The sequence below is a fragment of the Hippopotamus amphibius genome, chromosome 15, assembly GCF_030028045.1.
Source record: "Hippopotamus amphibius kiboko isolate mHipAmp2 chromosome 15, mHipAmp2.hap2, whole genome shotgun sequence".
Taxonomy (NCBI): domain Eukaryota; kingdom Metazoa; phylum Chordata; class Mammalia; order Artiodactyla; family Hippopotamidae; genus Hippopotamus; species Hippopotamus amphibius.
Window position 1 is genome coordinate 10538079 of NC_080200.1, and position 14391 is coordinate 10552469.

General features: G+C 39.1%; 1 protein-coding gene across 1 annotated transcript in view; it reads right to left on the minus strand.

Moving 5' to 3' along the window:
* The window catches only part of ZNF317 (zinc finger protein 317), a 34886-nt gene extending 21042 nt beyond the window's left edge, over window positions 1–13844 (minus strand). The window contains exon 1 of the mRNA XM_057710132.1: window positions 13684–13844. The gene's annotated coding sequence lies outside the window, so the exon portion shown is untranslated. The remainder of the gene's footprint in view (window positions 1–13683) is intronic.
* Window positions 13845–14391: the final 547 nt, after the last annotated feature.

Sequence of the window (14391 nt, forward strand, 5' to 3'; positions counted from 1 at the left end):
CACTCCTTACCACCTACTCTACTACTGCCGTGGTGCAAGGCACCTCTACTTTCCTACATCAATAGCTTCCTCAGTGTCTCCCTGTTTCTATCTTTTAGTTTATATGGCAAGTAGAACTTTGTCAGCATAACATAGGTCACACTGCTCTGTTGCTCACCTGGGCTGGTGTCCCATCTCACTTAGCCAAAGGCCTGCATTCCTGCTGCTTCAGCCACGAGCCCCTCCCCCACTGCTCACTCCCTCTGTTCACACTATCCTCCTCACTGGAGGCCTCATGCCTGTGCCAGGCACATTCACACCTTGGGTTCTTCGCACTTGCTGTTCTCTGCTTGGAAATGTTCTTCTCCACATTCAAGTGTACCTGTTCCCTCTCCCACTTCGGATCTTTAATCAACTTTAAGTGTCTCGATATGGCATTTACGGGCCACTCTAGTCAAAATGCAAACCTCTGCCTGTCTAGCCCTAAACCCCACTCCTTCTTTTATTTTTCTCCAAGGCACTAATCTCCACTTAATATACCATATAAGTCAGGGTAAGCACTACTTTACTGCAAAAATAGACTTCAAATCTCAATGACTCAATGAAATGGAACCTTATGTCTCACTCATATTACTTGTTTAACCTGGGCTGGTGGTTAAACTACCAGTTACATAGGGGCATGCCTCTTGTATCCGAGTCAACTGAAATCTGTGGTCATTCTGGCCATGGATGATGAGAAGGGTGTGCCTGGAGAACTGTGCCCCTTGACACACATGCTCCAGCCCTGAAGTGCTCATAGCTCATTGCCCAGAACTAGTAACATGCCCCCGCTAGTTGCCGGGATCCTGGGAAATGCAGGACAGCACACAGAATATCTAGTAAGCATTACTGTCTCTCCCACACATACTATGTATTTTATGTATGCCCAGCCAGACAGTAAGCGCCAGACAGACAGGGGTTTTTCACTTCTTTGTTTCATTCACTGTTGAGGTGCCTGGAACAGTACCTCAGACAACAAAGAATGAATGGACGACAACTAAGGTGATCCACATTTCCCTTCATATTGAGACAGCCCTTCTGGACCTGGGGGTCTTGGGAAGATCACGGGGATGGGGGTGTCCTGTAAGATGTATGTTGACCCAGGTGCTAGGACATAGCCATAAAGCTTAGCCACACCTTGGCCCCCCATCATTCATGTCCCACCCCCAAAGCAAGGCCAGGTACACAAATGGTTCAAGCCTGGATGGAGAATGCACTCACAGCAATTTCAAACCTGTGGGGTATTTTCAAAGTAATACAAACTAGAGCCCAGAGAGAGGTTCTGGAATGTTTCTCATCTGAGCAATTATACCACTTATTGAGCTAGAATCAGTGACCCTGAATACAGATACAGCAGGAATAGTTCAGCATCTAAGTGACAGAACGTAGAGCAGAGGAGTTTAGGAATGGTTATGGGATGAATTGAAGTTTCGACTCCTGTTTCTACATGATACAGGAAAAAAAAACACAATAATCAGACTGATATCAGCACAGATAAATGTGATGCAGAGATCATTTTCAAAGAGCTACTGAGGTTGTTTAATTTCCCTCTTAATTTCCTTTATAATGCAGTGAAAACAGTTCCATTTTTCTATTTCAACACATCTTAGCCCATTCTCATTAGGATCTGTTTTTCTCTGTGCCAGGGCCAGTACCAAGGTCAGAGATAAAAGAGGTTGCTGGAGTACAAAACTCAAAGAGGTGCTTTCAGCATCACACAGGGCAGGGTTAACACCTCCTTGGATTCTGCATGCCCACATACCTCACCCTACTCTCATCCATGCTCCCCACAATTACAGAAGATCTGCCTCCTTCATCAGTTTTTTGACTTTACCCTTTAAAACACATTTTACCCTTTAAAACTTCTATTGTGAATTCTCCTTTTGTGCCCATAATTCTTCCAATATTCTATTTAAAATCTCACGTTGAATTTTGTAATACTGCCCCAAGATATTCAGAATTTGCAGGTGTAAATACTAAAGAGAGAATGATTCTTTTGTTAACTTTACAGAGTGATGTTTCTGTCCCTGCTAAAACTGTTATCTACCAGTGTTATTCCTGCAGGCATAGACAAAGTAACAGTAGTTGTGAGAACACTGCATGCCATTTTTCTCAATCCGGAAATGTGTTACTTTTGTAAATTAATATCTCTATATACTTCACTATCTGTAAGCTTTAAACTAATCAGATGAAACGTTCCAGGGTATAAAAGGGCAGGTTAAGACTTCTGTTTCCAACAGGAAATTTAGATATACTGATTAAGTCTTCCACTCAAAACTATTTTAAGTGCAACACAAAATATAGACAGATATCTTTTAAAATCATTCATAAGCTGGCAATAAATACTCAGAAATTTCTAAAAGGACACTTACAATTGTTGAAATAAAGGCAAAATGGGGGGACCAGGTAGATAGCTTTATCAGATTACACACAGCCAATAAAAAAAAAAAAAAAAAACCACACACACCAAAACTGTTTTCTAGAATACCAAAGTGTTGTCCTCAAGCCAGCTGCATAAAATCACCTAGACAGCTTTAATAATTCTAATGCCCAGTTCATATCCAAGTCCAATTAAATGAGACTCTTTGGAGTAGACTGATGAATCTGTTCTAGCAAGCACTACAGGTGACTTTTATGCAGGCTTAAATTTAAAAATCACTTCTACAGAACAGACATGAGAGCACACAGATAAACAGACGATAGTATAAAGAGCCATGGGAGACAGAGGGGAAAGGCTGAACTGATTCTAAACAGAATTCCAAAAGGAGAGGGAAGGAGCACAGGCAGTTATTGCAAAATATATCAGCTGTGGATTTCTCATTTCAGAAGGCAAATATAAAGAGACTGAAGATAAAAACAGATCACAGTTTGCTACAACACTGAAAGAGAAAACACCAATGGCAAAAAGAATATTTTAACAGCAGGCAGGGGAAAAAAACAGGTCACCTTTAAAGCAATGGTTCCCAAACTTCAAGCTGCAGCTGAATCAACTTGGAAGGCTGAATCACTTGGGAGTACTTGTTAAAACACACTGAAAAGATATTTTAAAACGCAAACAAAAAAACCCACATTGCTAGACCCCATCCCCAGTTTCTGATTCAGAAAATCTGGGGTGTGGGATGCAAGAATATGCATTTCTAACAAGTTCCAAGGTGATGCTGATATTGCAGGTCTGAAGAGCACACTTTAAGAACCACTGCTTTAAAGAAATAAACATTAGGCTGACACCTGACTTCTCGCCAGCAACAATGAAAGCCAGAAGATAGTGGAACATCTTCATGGCTCTAGAATAAAATATACAAGCCTTTAGCAACCAATATGTCCATTAGGATGGCAAAAATAATGGTATTTTTAGAAAAATTCTAAAATATATATTTTAGAGAGAAAGAAAAAGTCAAGCAATCAAAGTAAAGAGGCTTAAGAATTTACACCAATGAGTCCAAGAATCAAAGCAAGCACACAAAATGGAAAATACGTGGGTATAATGAAATTAAAAATGACTGTATACAACGATAATCTCTTCTGAGGTTTAAAAAAGAATTAAAATGCATGATTACAAAACCACATAAATCAGGGGAGTGATAACATATCAAAAATCTAAATTTCATGAATAAACACAGATACAAATTCTCCAAAACAACCACTAAAATAATAGACATAAATAAACTCAGTATGTATACAAACATGTAGATAAACTGAAAACATGCAGAGAAAAATGTGAAATGAAAAAAATACTCAAATCAAAGGAGGGTAGAGCAAAGAAAAAAGGATGTTAACGGACGAAATGCTTCAACTGAAATACAGATATTCTCAAAATGGAGTGAAAACAATCCAGTTATATACTGTTTACAAGAGAAACCTAAAAATTAAGGATATAGGAAGAATGGGGAAAAAAAGATATACAAGGCAAATATTTTTTAAAAATTTACATATATATATAAATATATTAATATCAGAATGAATTAAGGCAAAAAGGCTGATAGAGAAAATGGAGGATTTACATAATAAAATGGGGGATAATCCAAGAAAAATCTGTATATATGTTATAATATAGGCTCAAAAATATATTGTGGGGGAGAAATGGGGGCAGAACTCTAAGGAGAATGGACAAAGCCACTACCAGAGCAGACAATTCAATAATTCTATGCAGACACAAAATTTCCTAACTATATTTCCTGACTATGAAATCCACACACATATGGGGCACAATGTGTGCTCACAAAATGGTGTCAATGTCTGACTACATTGCAAGCACATTAGCAACAATAACCAAAAGATAACCCGAAAAAGTCACAGAAATAGAAATTAAAGTAAAAAGTCCTAAACAATTCACACAACAAAGAAGCCATAGTGTTTGATAATATTCAGAACTGAAGTATAATAAAATACTATCTGTGCAATCCTTTGGGATGTGCAGGTATCCAATGTAAGAAATTATAAAGAAACATATCAAGAAAGGCAAAAGGAAGACAATTATAAAGAACAAAAAGTTATAAAATAGAAAACATACATATTACAAAGTGGTTCAATCAAGCCAAAAGTTCTTCAAGAAAACAAAATTGACATAATTCTGGCAGGATTTACTTTTTTAAAAGAACATATAAATACAAAAATGAAAACCTAAAAAAATTACAGGAGTGAGACGGTTCAAGATGGCAGAGTAGAAGGACGTGCACTCACTCCCTATTGCAAGAGCAACAGAATTACAACTAACTGCTGAACAATCATTGACAGAAAAACACTGGAACTCACCAAAAAAGACACTCCACATCCAGAGACAAAGGAGAAGCCACAATGAGACCGTAGGAGGGGTGCAATCGTGTTAAAATCAAATCCCATAACCGCTGGTGGGCGACTCACAAACTGGAGAACAGTTATACCACAGAAGGGCACCCACTACAGTGAGAGTTCTGTGCCCCACATCCGGCTTCCCAACCTGGGGGGTCCAGCAATGGGAGGAGGAATCCCCAGAGAATCAGACTTTGAAAATCAGTGGTCCTTTGATTGCAGGACCTCTACAGAACCGGGGGAAACACAGACTCCACTCTTGGAGGACACACAAAAAATAGTGTGCTCACCAGGACCCAGGGGAAGGAGCAGTGACCCCATAGGAGACTGAACCAGACCTACCTGCTGGTGTTGGAGGGTTGCCTGTAGAGGTGGGGGGCAGTTGTGGCTCAGCGCAGGGAAAGGGACACTGGTGGCAGGGGTTCTGGGAAGAGCTCACTGGTGTGAGTCCGTCATTAGCCCCAGCAAAGAGCCTGTAAGCTCCAGTGCTGGGTATCCTCAGGCCAAACAACCAACACGATGGGAATGCAGCCCCACCCATAAGGAGACAAGCAGATTAAAGTTTTACTGAGCTCCGCCTACCCAGCCCTACCCACCATCACTCCCTCCCACCAGGAAGCACACACAAGCCTCTTAGACGGCTTCCTCCACAACAGGGCAGACAGCAGTATCAAGCAATATCAGCAGTACTATGTTCTGTGGAACTGAAAAACACAGCCATAGAAAGACAGAGAAAATGAAAACACAGAGGACTTTGTATCAGATGAAGGGACAAGATAAAACCCAAGAAAAACTAAATGAAGTGGAGATAGGCAACCTACCAGGAAAAGAATTCAGAATAATGATGGTGAAGATGATCCAGGACTTTGAAAAAGGACTGGATGCAAAGATCAAAAAGATGCAAGAAAACTTTGACAAAGTCCTAGAAAAATTAAAGAACAAACAAACAAAGATAAGCAACAGAATAAATGATATGAAAAATACCCCAGAAGTAACCAATAGCAGATTAACTGAGGCAGAAGGGCGAATCAGTGACCTGGAAGACAGAATAGTGAAAATCACTGATGCAGAAAAGAATAAGAAAAAAAAGAATGAAAAGAAATGAAGACAGCCTAAGAGACCTTTGGGACAATGTTAAATGCACCAACATTCACATCATAGTGGTCCCAGAAGGAAAAGAGAGAGAGAAAGGACCCGAGAAAATACTGGAAGAGATGATAGTCAAAAACGTCCCTAACATGAGAAAGGAAACAGCCACCCAAGTCCAGGAGGCGCAGAGAGTCCCAGGCAGGATAAACCCAAGGAGAAACACACCAAGATATATAGTAGTCAAACTCACAAAAATTATAGACAAAGAAAAATTTCTATTAAAAGCAACAATGGAAAAATGACAAATAACATACAAGGGAACTCCCATAAGATTAACAGCTGATTTCCCAACAGAAACTCTGCAAGCCAGAAGGGAGTGGCATAATATATTTAAAGTGATGAAAGGGAAGAACCTACAACCAAGAATACTCTACCCAGCAGGGATCTCATTCAGATTCGATGGAGAAATCAAAAGCTTTACAGACAAGCAACAGCTAAGAGAATTCAGCACCACCAAACCAGCCCTACAACAAATGCTAAAGGAACTTCTCTGAGTGGGAAACATAAGAGAAGAAAAGGACCTACAAAAACAAAAGCAAAACAATTAAGAAAATGGTAATGGGAACATACATGTCGATAATTACCTTGAACATAAATGGACTAAATGCACCAACCAAAAGACAGACTGGCTGCATGGATACCAAAACAACAAGACCCATATATATGCTGTCTACAAGAGACCCACTGCAGACCTAGGGACACATACAGATGGAAAGTGAGGGGATGGAAAAAGATAGTCCATGCAAATGGAAATCAAAAGAAAGCTGGAGTAGCGATGCTCATATCAGATAAAATAGACTTTAAAATAAAAAATGTTACAAGAGACAGGAAAGGATACTACATAATGATCAAGGGATCAACCAACAAGATGAGATAACAATTATAAATATATATGCACCCAATATAGAAGCACCTCAATACATAAGATAAATGCTAACACCTATGAAAGAGGAAATCAACTGCAACACAATACTAGTGGGGGATTTTAACACCCCACTTACACCAACGGACAGATCATCCACACAGAAAATTAATAAGGAAACACAAGTTTTAAGTGACACAATAAACCAGCTTGATTTAATAGATATCTATAGGACATTACATCAAAAAAGAGAAGATTACACGTTATTCTCAAGTGCACGTGGAACATTCTCCAAGATAGATCACATTTTGGGTCACAAATCAAGCTTTGGTAAATTTAAGAAAACTGAAATCATATCAAGCATCTTTTCTAACCACAACGCTATGAAATTAGACATCAATTACAGGAAAAAAACTGTAAAAAACACAAACACATGGAGACTAAGCAATACTAATAAATAAGAGATCACTGAAGAATTCAAAGTGGAAATCAAAATATATCTAGAGACAAATGACAATGAAAACACAACAACCCAAAACCTGTGGGATGCAGCAAAAGCAGTTCTAAGAGGGAAGTTTATAGCAATACAATCCTACCTCAAGAAACAAGAAAAATCCCAAATAATCTAACCTTACACCTAAAGAAACTAGAGAAAGAGGAGCAAACAAAACCCAAAGTCAGTAGATGGAGAGAAATCATAAAGATCAGAGCAGAAATAAATGAGAGAGAAACAAAGAAAAGAATAGCAAAAATCAATAAAACTAAAAGCTGGTTCTTTGAGAAGATAAATAAAATTTATGAACCTCTAGCAAGACTTATCAAGAAAAAGAGGAAGAGCACTCAAATCAATAAAATTAAAAACGAAACAGGAGAGGTTACAACGCACACCACAGAAATAAAAAGCACCGTAAGAGATTACTACAAGCAACTATATCCCAATAAAATGGACAACCTGGATGAAATGGACAGATTTTTAGAAAAGGGTAACCTTCCAAGACTGAATCAGGAACAAATAGAAAATATGAACAGACCAATCACAAATAATGAAATTGAAACTGTGATTTATATTCTTCCACCAAACAAAAGTCCAGGACCAGATGCATTCACAGCTGAATTTTATCAAACATTTAGAGAAGAGCTAACACCCATCCTTCTCAAACTCTTCCAAAACATTGCAGAGGAAGGAACACTCCCAAACTCATTCTATGAGGCCACCATCACCCAGATACCAAAACCAGACAAAGATACTACAGAAAAAGAAAATTACAGACCAATATCACTGATGAATTTAAATGCAAAAATTCTCAACAAAATATTAGCAAACAAAATCCAGCAACACATTAAAAAGATTATACACCATGATCAAGTGGGGATTCTTCAATATACACAAATCAATCAATGTGATACACCATATTAACAAACTGAAGGATAAAAACCACATAATCATCTCAATAGATTCAGGAAAAGCTTTTGACAAAATTCAACACCTATTTATGATAAAAACTCTCCAGAAGGTGAGCACAGAGGGAACCTACCTCAACATAATAAAGGCCATATACGACAAACCCACAGCAAACATCATTCTCAATGGGGAGAAACAGAAAGCATTCCCTCTAAGATCAGGAACAAAACAAGGATGTCCACTCTCTCCACTACTATTCAACATAGTTTTGGAAGTCTTTGCCACAGCAATCAGAAAAAAAAGAAGAAGAAGAAATAAAAGGAATCCAAGTTGGAAAAGAAGTAAAACTGTCACTGTTTGCAGATGACATGATACTATACACAGAAAATCCTAAAGATGCCACCAGAAAACTACTTGAGCTAATCAATGAATTTGATAAAGCTGCAGGATACAAAATTAACACATAGAAATCTCTTGCATTTGTATACACTAACAATGAAAGATCAGAAAGAGAAATTAAGGAAACAATCCCATTCACCACTGCAACAAAAAGAATAAAATACCTAGGAACATACCTACCTAAGGAGGTAAAAAACCTGTACTCAGAAAACTATAAGACACTAATGAAAGAAATCAAAGACGATACAAACAGATGGAGAGGTATTCCATGTTCTTGGATTGGAAGATTCAACACTGTGAAAATGACTATACTACCCAAAGCAATCTACAGATTCAATGCAATCCCTATCAAATTACCAAAGGCATTTTCTACAGAACTAAAACAAAAAAATCCTAAAATTTGTATGGAGACACAAAAGACCCCAAATAGCCAAAGCAATCTTGAGGGGGAAAAATGGAGCTGGAGTCAGACTCCCTGACTTCAGATTATACTACAAAGCTACAGTAATCAAGACAGTATGGTACTGGCACAAAAACAGAAATACAGTTCAATGGAACAGGATAGAAAGCCCAGAGATAAACTATGGTCAACTAATCTATGACAAAGGAGGCAAGGATATACAATGGAGAAAAGGCAGCCTCTTCAATAAGTGGTGCTGGGAACTGGACAGCTACATGTAAAAGAATGAAATTAGAACACTTCCTAACACCATACACAAAAATAAACTCAAAATGGATTAAAGACCTAAATGTAAGGTCAGACATAAAACTCCTAGAAGAAAACATAGGAAGAACACTCTTCAACATAAATCACAGCAAAATCTTTTTTGACCCACCTCCTAGAGTAATGGAAATAAAAACAAAAATAAATAAGTGGGACCTAATGAAACTTCAAAGCTTCTGCACAGCAAAGAAAACTATAAGCAAGACAAAAAGACAACCCACAGAATGGGAGAAAATATTTGAAAATGAATCAACAGACAAAGGATTAATCTCCAAAATATATAAACAGTTCATGCAGCTCAATACCAAAAAACAAACAACCTAATAAAAAATGGGCACAAGACCTAAATAGGCATTTCTCCAGAAAAGACATATGCATGGCCAAGAGGCATTGAAAATGCTGCTCAACATCACTAATAATTAGAGAAATGCAAATCAAAACTACAGTGAGGTATCACCTCACACTGGTTAGAATGGGCATCATCAGAAAATCTACAAACAGTAAATGCTGGAGAGGGTGTGGAGAAAAGGGAACGCTCTTGTACTGTTGGTGGGAATGTAAATTGATATAGCCAACTATAGGGAACAGTATGGAGGTCCCTTGCAAAACTAAAAACAGAGTTACCATATGACCCAGCAATCCCACTACTGGGCATATACCCAGAGAACACCATAATTCAAAGAGATATATGCACACCAATGTTCATCACAGCACTATTTACAACAACCAGAACATGGAGGCAACCTAAATCTCCATGAACAGATGAATGGATAAAGAAGATGTGGTACATATATACAATGGAATATTACTCAGCTGTAAAAAGGAACAAAACTGAGACATTTGTAGAGACATTGATAGACCTAGAGACTGTAACAAAGACTCTAGTGAGTCAGAAAAATAAATATGTGGAATATAGAAAAATAGTACAAATCAACTGGTTTACACGGCAGAAATAGAGACACAGATGTAAAGAAGAAACATATGGACACCAAGTGGGGAGAGGGGGACTGAATTGGGAGATTGGGATTGCCTTATATACATTACTAGTAAGAAAAAAATACCAAATTGTACACTTTAAATATATGCAGTTTATTGTATTCAATTGTATCTCAATAAAAGTTCTTAAAGAAAAAAAATTACACATGTAGCAAGCACTAAAACACATTAACACATAAATAGATTTGACAATACAATTTAGCCTTAGATGGAATGAAGAAATTTTACTAACCATAATGAAATAGAGAACTTGGATGCCCTATGACTCTTAGAGAACTGAAACAACAGCTTTAAAAATTTCCACATATAGAAAGCCCAGAGATAGGGACTTCCCTGGTGGCACACTAGTTAAGAATCCGCCTGTCAATGCAGGTAACATGGGTTTGAGCCCTGGTCCTGGAAAGATCCTACATGCTGCGGAGCAACTAAGCCCATGAGCCACAACTACTGACCCTGTGTTCTAGAGCCCATGTGCCACAGCTACTGAAGCCCGCCCGCCTAGAGCCCACGCTCCACAGCAAGAGAAGCCACCGCAATGAGAAGCCTGAGCACCGCAATGAAGAGTAGCCCCGCTTGCCACAACTAGAGAAAGCCCATGTGCAGCAACAAAGACTCAACACAGCCAAAAATAAATAAGTAAATAAATAAAATTTAAAAAAAAAAAGAAAGAAAGCCCAGAGATAAACCCACGCACATATGGGCACCTTATATTTGACAAAGGAGGCAAGAATACACAATGGAGAAAAGATAGCCTCTTCAGTAAGTGGTGCTGGGAAAACTGGGCAGCTATATGTAAAAGAATGAAATTAGAACACTACCTAACACCATACACAAAAATAAACTCAAAATGGACCTAAATATGAGACCAGACACTATAAAACACTTCAAGGAAAACATAGGCAGAACACTCATGGACATAAAGATCCTTTTAGACCCACCTTCTAGAGTAATGGAAATAAAAACAAAAATAAACAAATGAGACCTCCTGAAACTTAAAAGTTTTTACACAGCAAAGGAAACCGTAAAAGAGGACAAAACGACAACTCTCAGAATGGGAAAAATATTTGCAAACGAAGCAGCTGACAAACGATTAATCTTCAAAATATACAAACAGCTCATGTGGCTCAATATCAAAAAAACAAACAACCCAATCAAAAAATGGGCAGAAGACCTAAGTAGACATTTCTTCAAAGAAGACATGCATATGGCTAACAAACACATGAAAGATGTGCAACATCATTAATGGCTAGAGAAATGCAAGTCAAAGCCACAATGAGGTATCACCTCACACCAGTCAGACTTGCCATCATCACAAAATCTAGAAACAATATATACTGGAGAAGGTGTGGAGAAAAGAGAACCCTCCTGCTCTGTTGGTGGGAATGTAAATTGGTACAGCCACTATGGAATACAGTATGGAGTTGCCTTAAAAAACTAAAAATAGAACTACCATATGACCCAGCAATCCCACCATTGGGCAAATAACCTGAGAGAACCATAATTCAAAAAGATACATGTACCACAATGTTCACTGTAGCACTATTTACAATAACCAGGACATGGAAGCAACCCAAATGTCCATTAACAGAGGAACAGATAAAGAAGATGCAGTATATAGATACAATGGAATATTACTCAGCCATAAAAAGGAATGAAACTGAGTTATTTGCAGTGAGGTGGATGGACCTAGTCTGTCATACAGAGTGAAGTAAGCCAGAAAAAGAAAAACAAATACCGTACACTAATGCATATGTATGTAATCTAAAAAAAAAAAAAAAAAAGGTACTGATGAACAAAGTGGCAGAGCAGGAATAAAGATGCAGATGTAGAGAACGAACTTGAGGACATGGGGGTGGGAGGAAGGGGAAACTGGGATGTAGTGAGAAAGTAGCATATATACACTACCAAATGTAAAATAGCTAGCTAGTGGGAAGCTGTTTCATTCACAGGGAGATAAGCTTAGTCCTTTGTGATGACCTAGAAGGGTGGGATGGGGAGGGTGGCAGGGAGGCTCAAGAGGGAGGGGATATGGGGATATATGCATACTTATAGCTGAGTCACTTTGTTGTACAGCAGAAACTAGCACAACATTGTAAAGCAATTATACTCCAATAAAGATGTATTTAAAAATTTCCACAAAGAAAACTACAGACCCCAGTAGTTTTTCCTGATAAAACTCCCTTTTAAAGAACAAGTGATTCTACTATTAGGCAAAATATTCCAGAGTTCAGAAAAAAGAGGGAACAACCCACCCCATTTCATGAGGCTGGCATAAACCTGAAACACAAAAGGAAAATTACAAGCCAATTTTTCACTCAAACATAGACACAAATCATCAAACAAAAATACTAGCAATCAGAAACCAAAAATAATAAAATAGTACATATCCTTCCCAACTTATTTACGCAAGCAAATATAATGTAACATTAGAAAATCAGTTGATGGGATTCCCCGGTCAGCAGTGGTTAAGAATCTGCCTGCCAATGCAGGGGACACAGGTTCAGTCTCTGGTCCGGGAAGATCCCACAAGCCTTGAAGCTACTAAGCCCATGCGCCACAACTACTGAGCCTGAGCTCTAGAGCCCACGCTTCTCAACAAGAAAAGCCCCTGCAATGAGAAGCCCCGGCACCCCAATGAAGAGTAACCCCCATTCTCCCCAACTAGAGAAAGCATATGCGCAGCAGCAAAGACCCAATGCATCCAATAAATAAATAAATTTATTTTTTTAAAAAATAGAAAGTACCAAATAAGATGGTAAAAAACAACACAAAATATTAGCAATCACAATAAACATTAATGAACTAATTCTCAAGTTAAACAACAATGTTGAAGTGCATTTTTAAATTTAGTTATAGGCTATTTACACCAGAGTCAAAACTAACGTAAATAAAGATAAGCAGCCGAAAAGTTTAAGTGTAAAAAGCATTCATGACAAATGCTAACGGAAAAAAAAACCAGTGTGCTCTCATTAATATTATAGAAAACTGACCACAAAGTAAAAGGTAGGTAGTTTACCCTTGCGATCCCCAATTCCTGACACCTCCCCCCCTCCCCCAATAATGTCCTGAACTGACTTCGGCCGGGCTTTTCTGTCCCCACCCCAAGAGGTCAGGTTTTTTGGACTAGATCACCAGTGCCTCCCCCTCGCCGCTAAATACAGTGGTCCTAAACTTCGTCACCAGCGTTTCATACCGCTTATCACAGGATCTAAAACATACTCCGCCTGGCTGCCGGGCTTCCCGGCCCCACGTCCCTGTACCCCGTTACCCCTCCCTGCCTTGTGGGCCTCTCATGTCCTCAGGAATGCCGAGAGTAAGGGGTTAAGAGAGGAAAGCGGGGCTTACATCAGCAAGGGCAGAATCACGGGGAGCAGAGGTCACGGAAGCTGGCGCGGAAGGGACAAGAAGTTCATACGGCAGGTCCGGTCTGCCGCGCGGACCGAAAGCTCGGAAGACGGCGCGGTAGAACCCCTACTCTGCCCATGTGTATAGCAGCAACTGCCTCCCGAGAGTAATGGCTTCCGCTTCACTTCCGCCTTCTAAGTGTCGCGGGACTTCATAACCAGCCACCAACCCGGAAGTACAGGACGGAAAGGATCCTGGGAAATGTAGTTCTGGAGCTAAGACAAGCATGGCGGGGTTGACTGGGGATTGCTCACTTTTCCTCCAGTTTCTAATTGTTCGAGCGCTTCCGGACTCAGTTTTCAGGCCTCTTTTTGTCCCATAATCTCTGTGTTAGCACTGAAACTTACCAATTTAGGTACTGTTTGTATACTCAAGGCTCAAATTTCCATCCGCATCCCCACAGTTCTACCCTGAATGCCAGATGGAATGAGATAGTCTCTCTCAACTTGGGTTTTTTATAGAGGCGTTAAAATGTCTGCAAATCAAACTCCTGACTCCACCTTATCAACTTCAAATAATAGCATCCCCATCTTTCTACATGTCCATTGTAAACCTTGGCAACACCCTGGACTCTTCTTTGTCCCATTGATTCAGCAGGGAATGCTCAGTTCTACCTTGACCATCAACTCAGAATCTGATTGCTTTGCC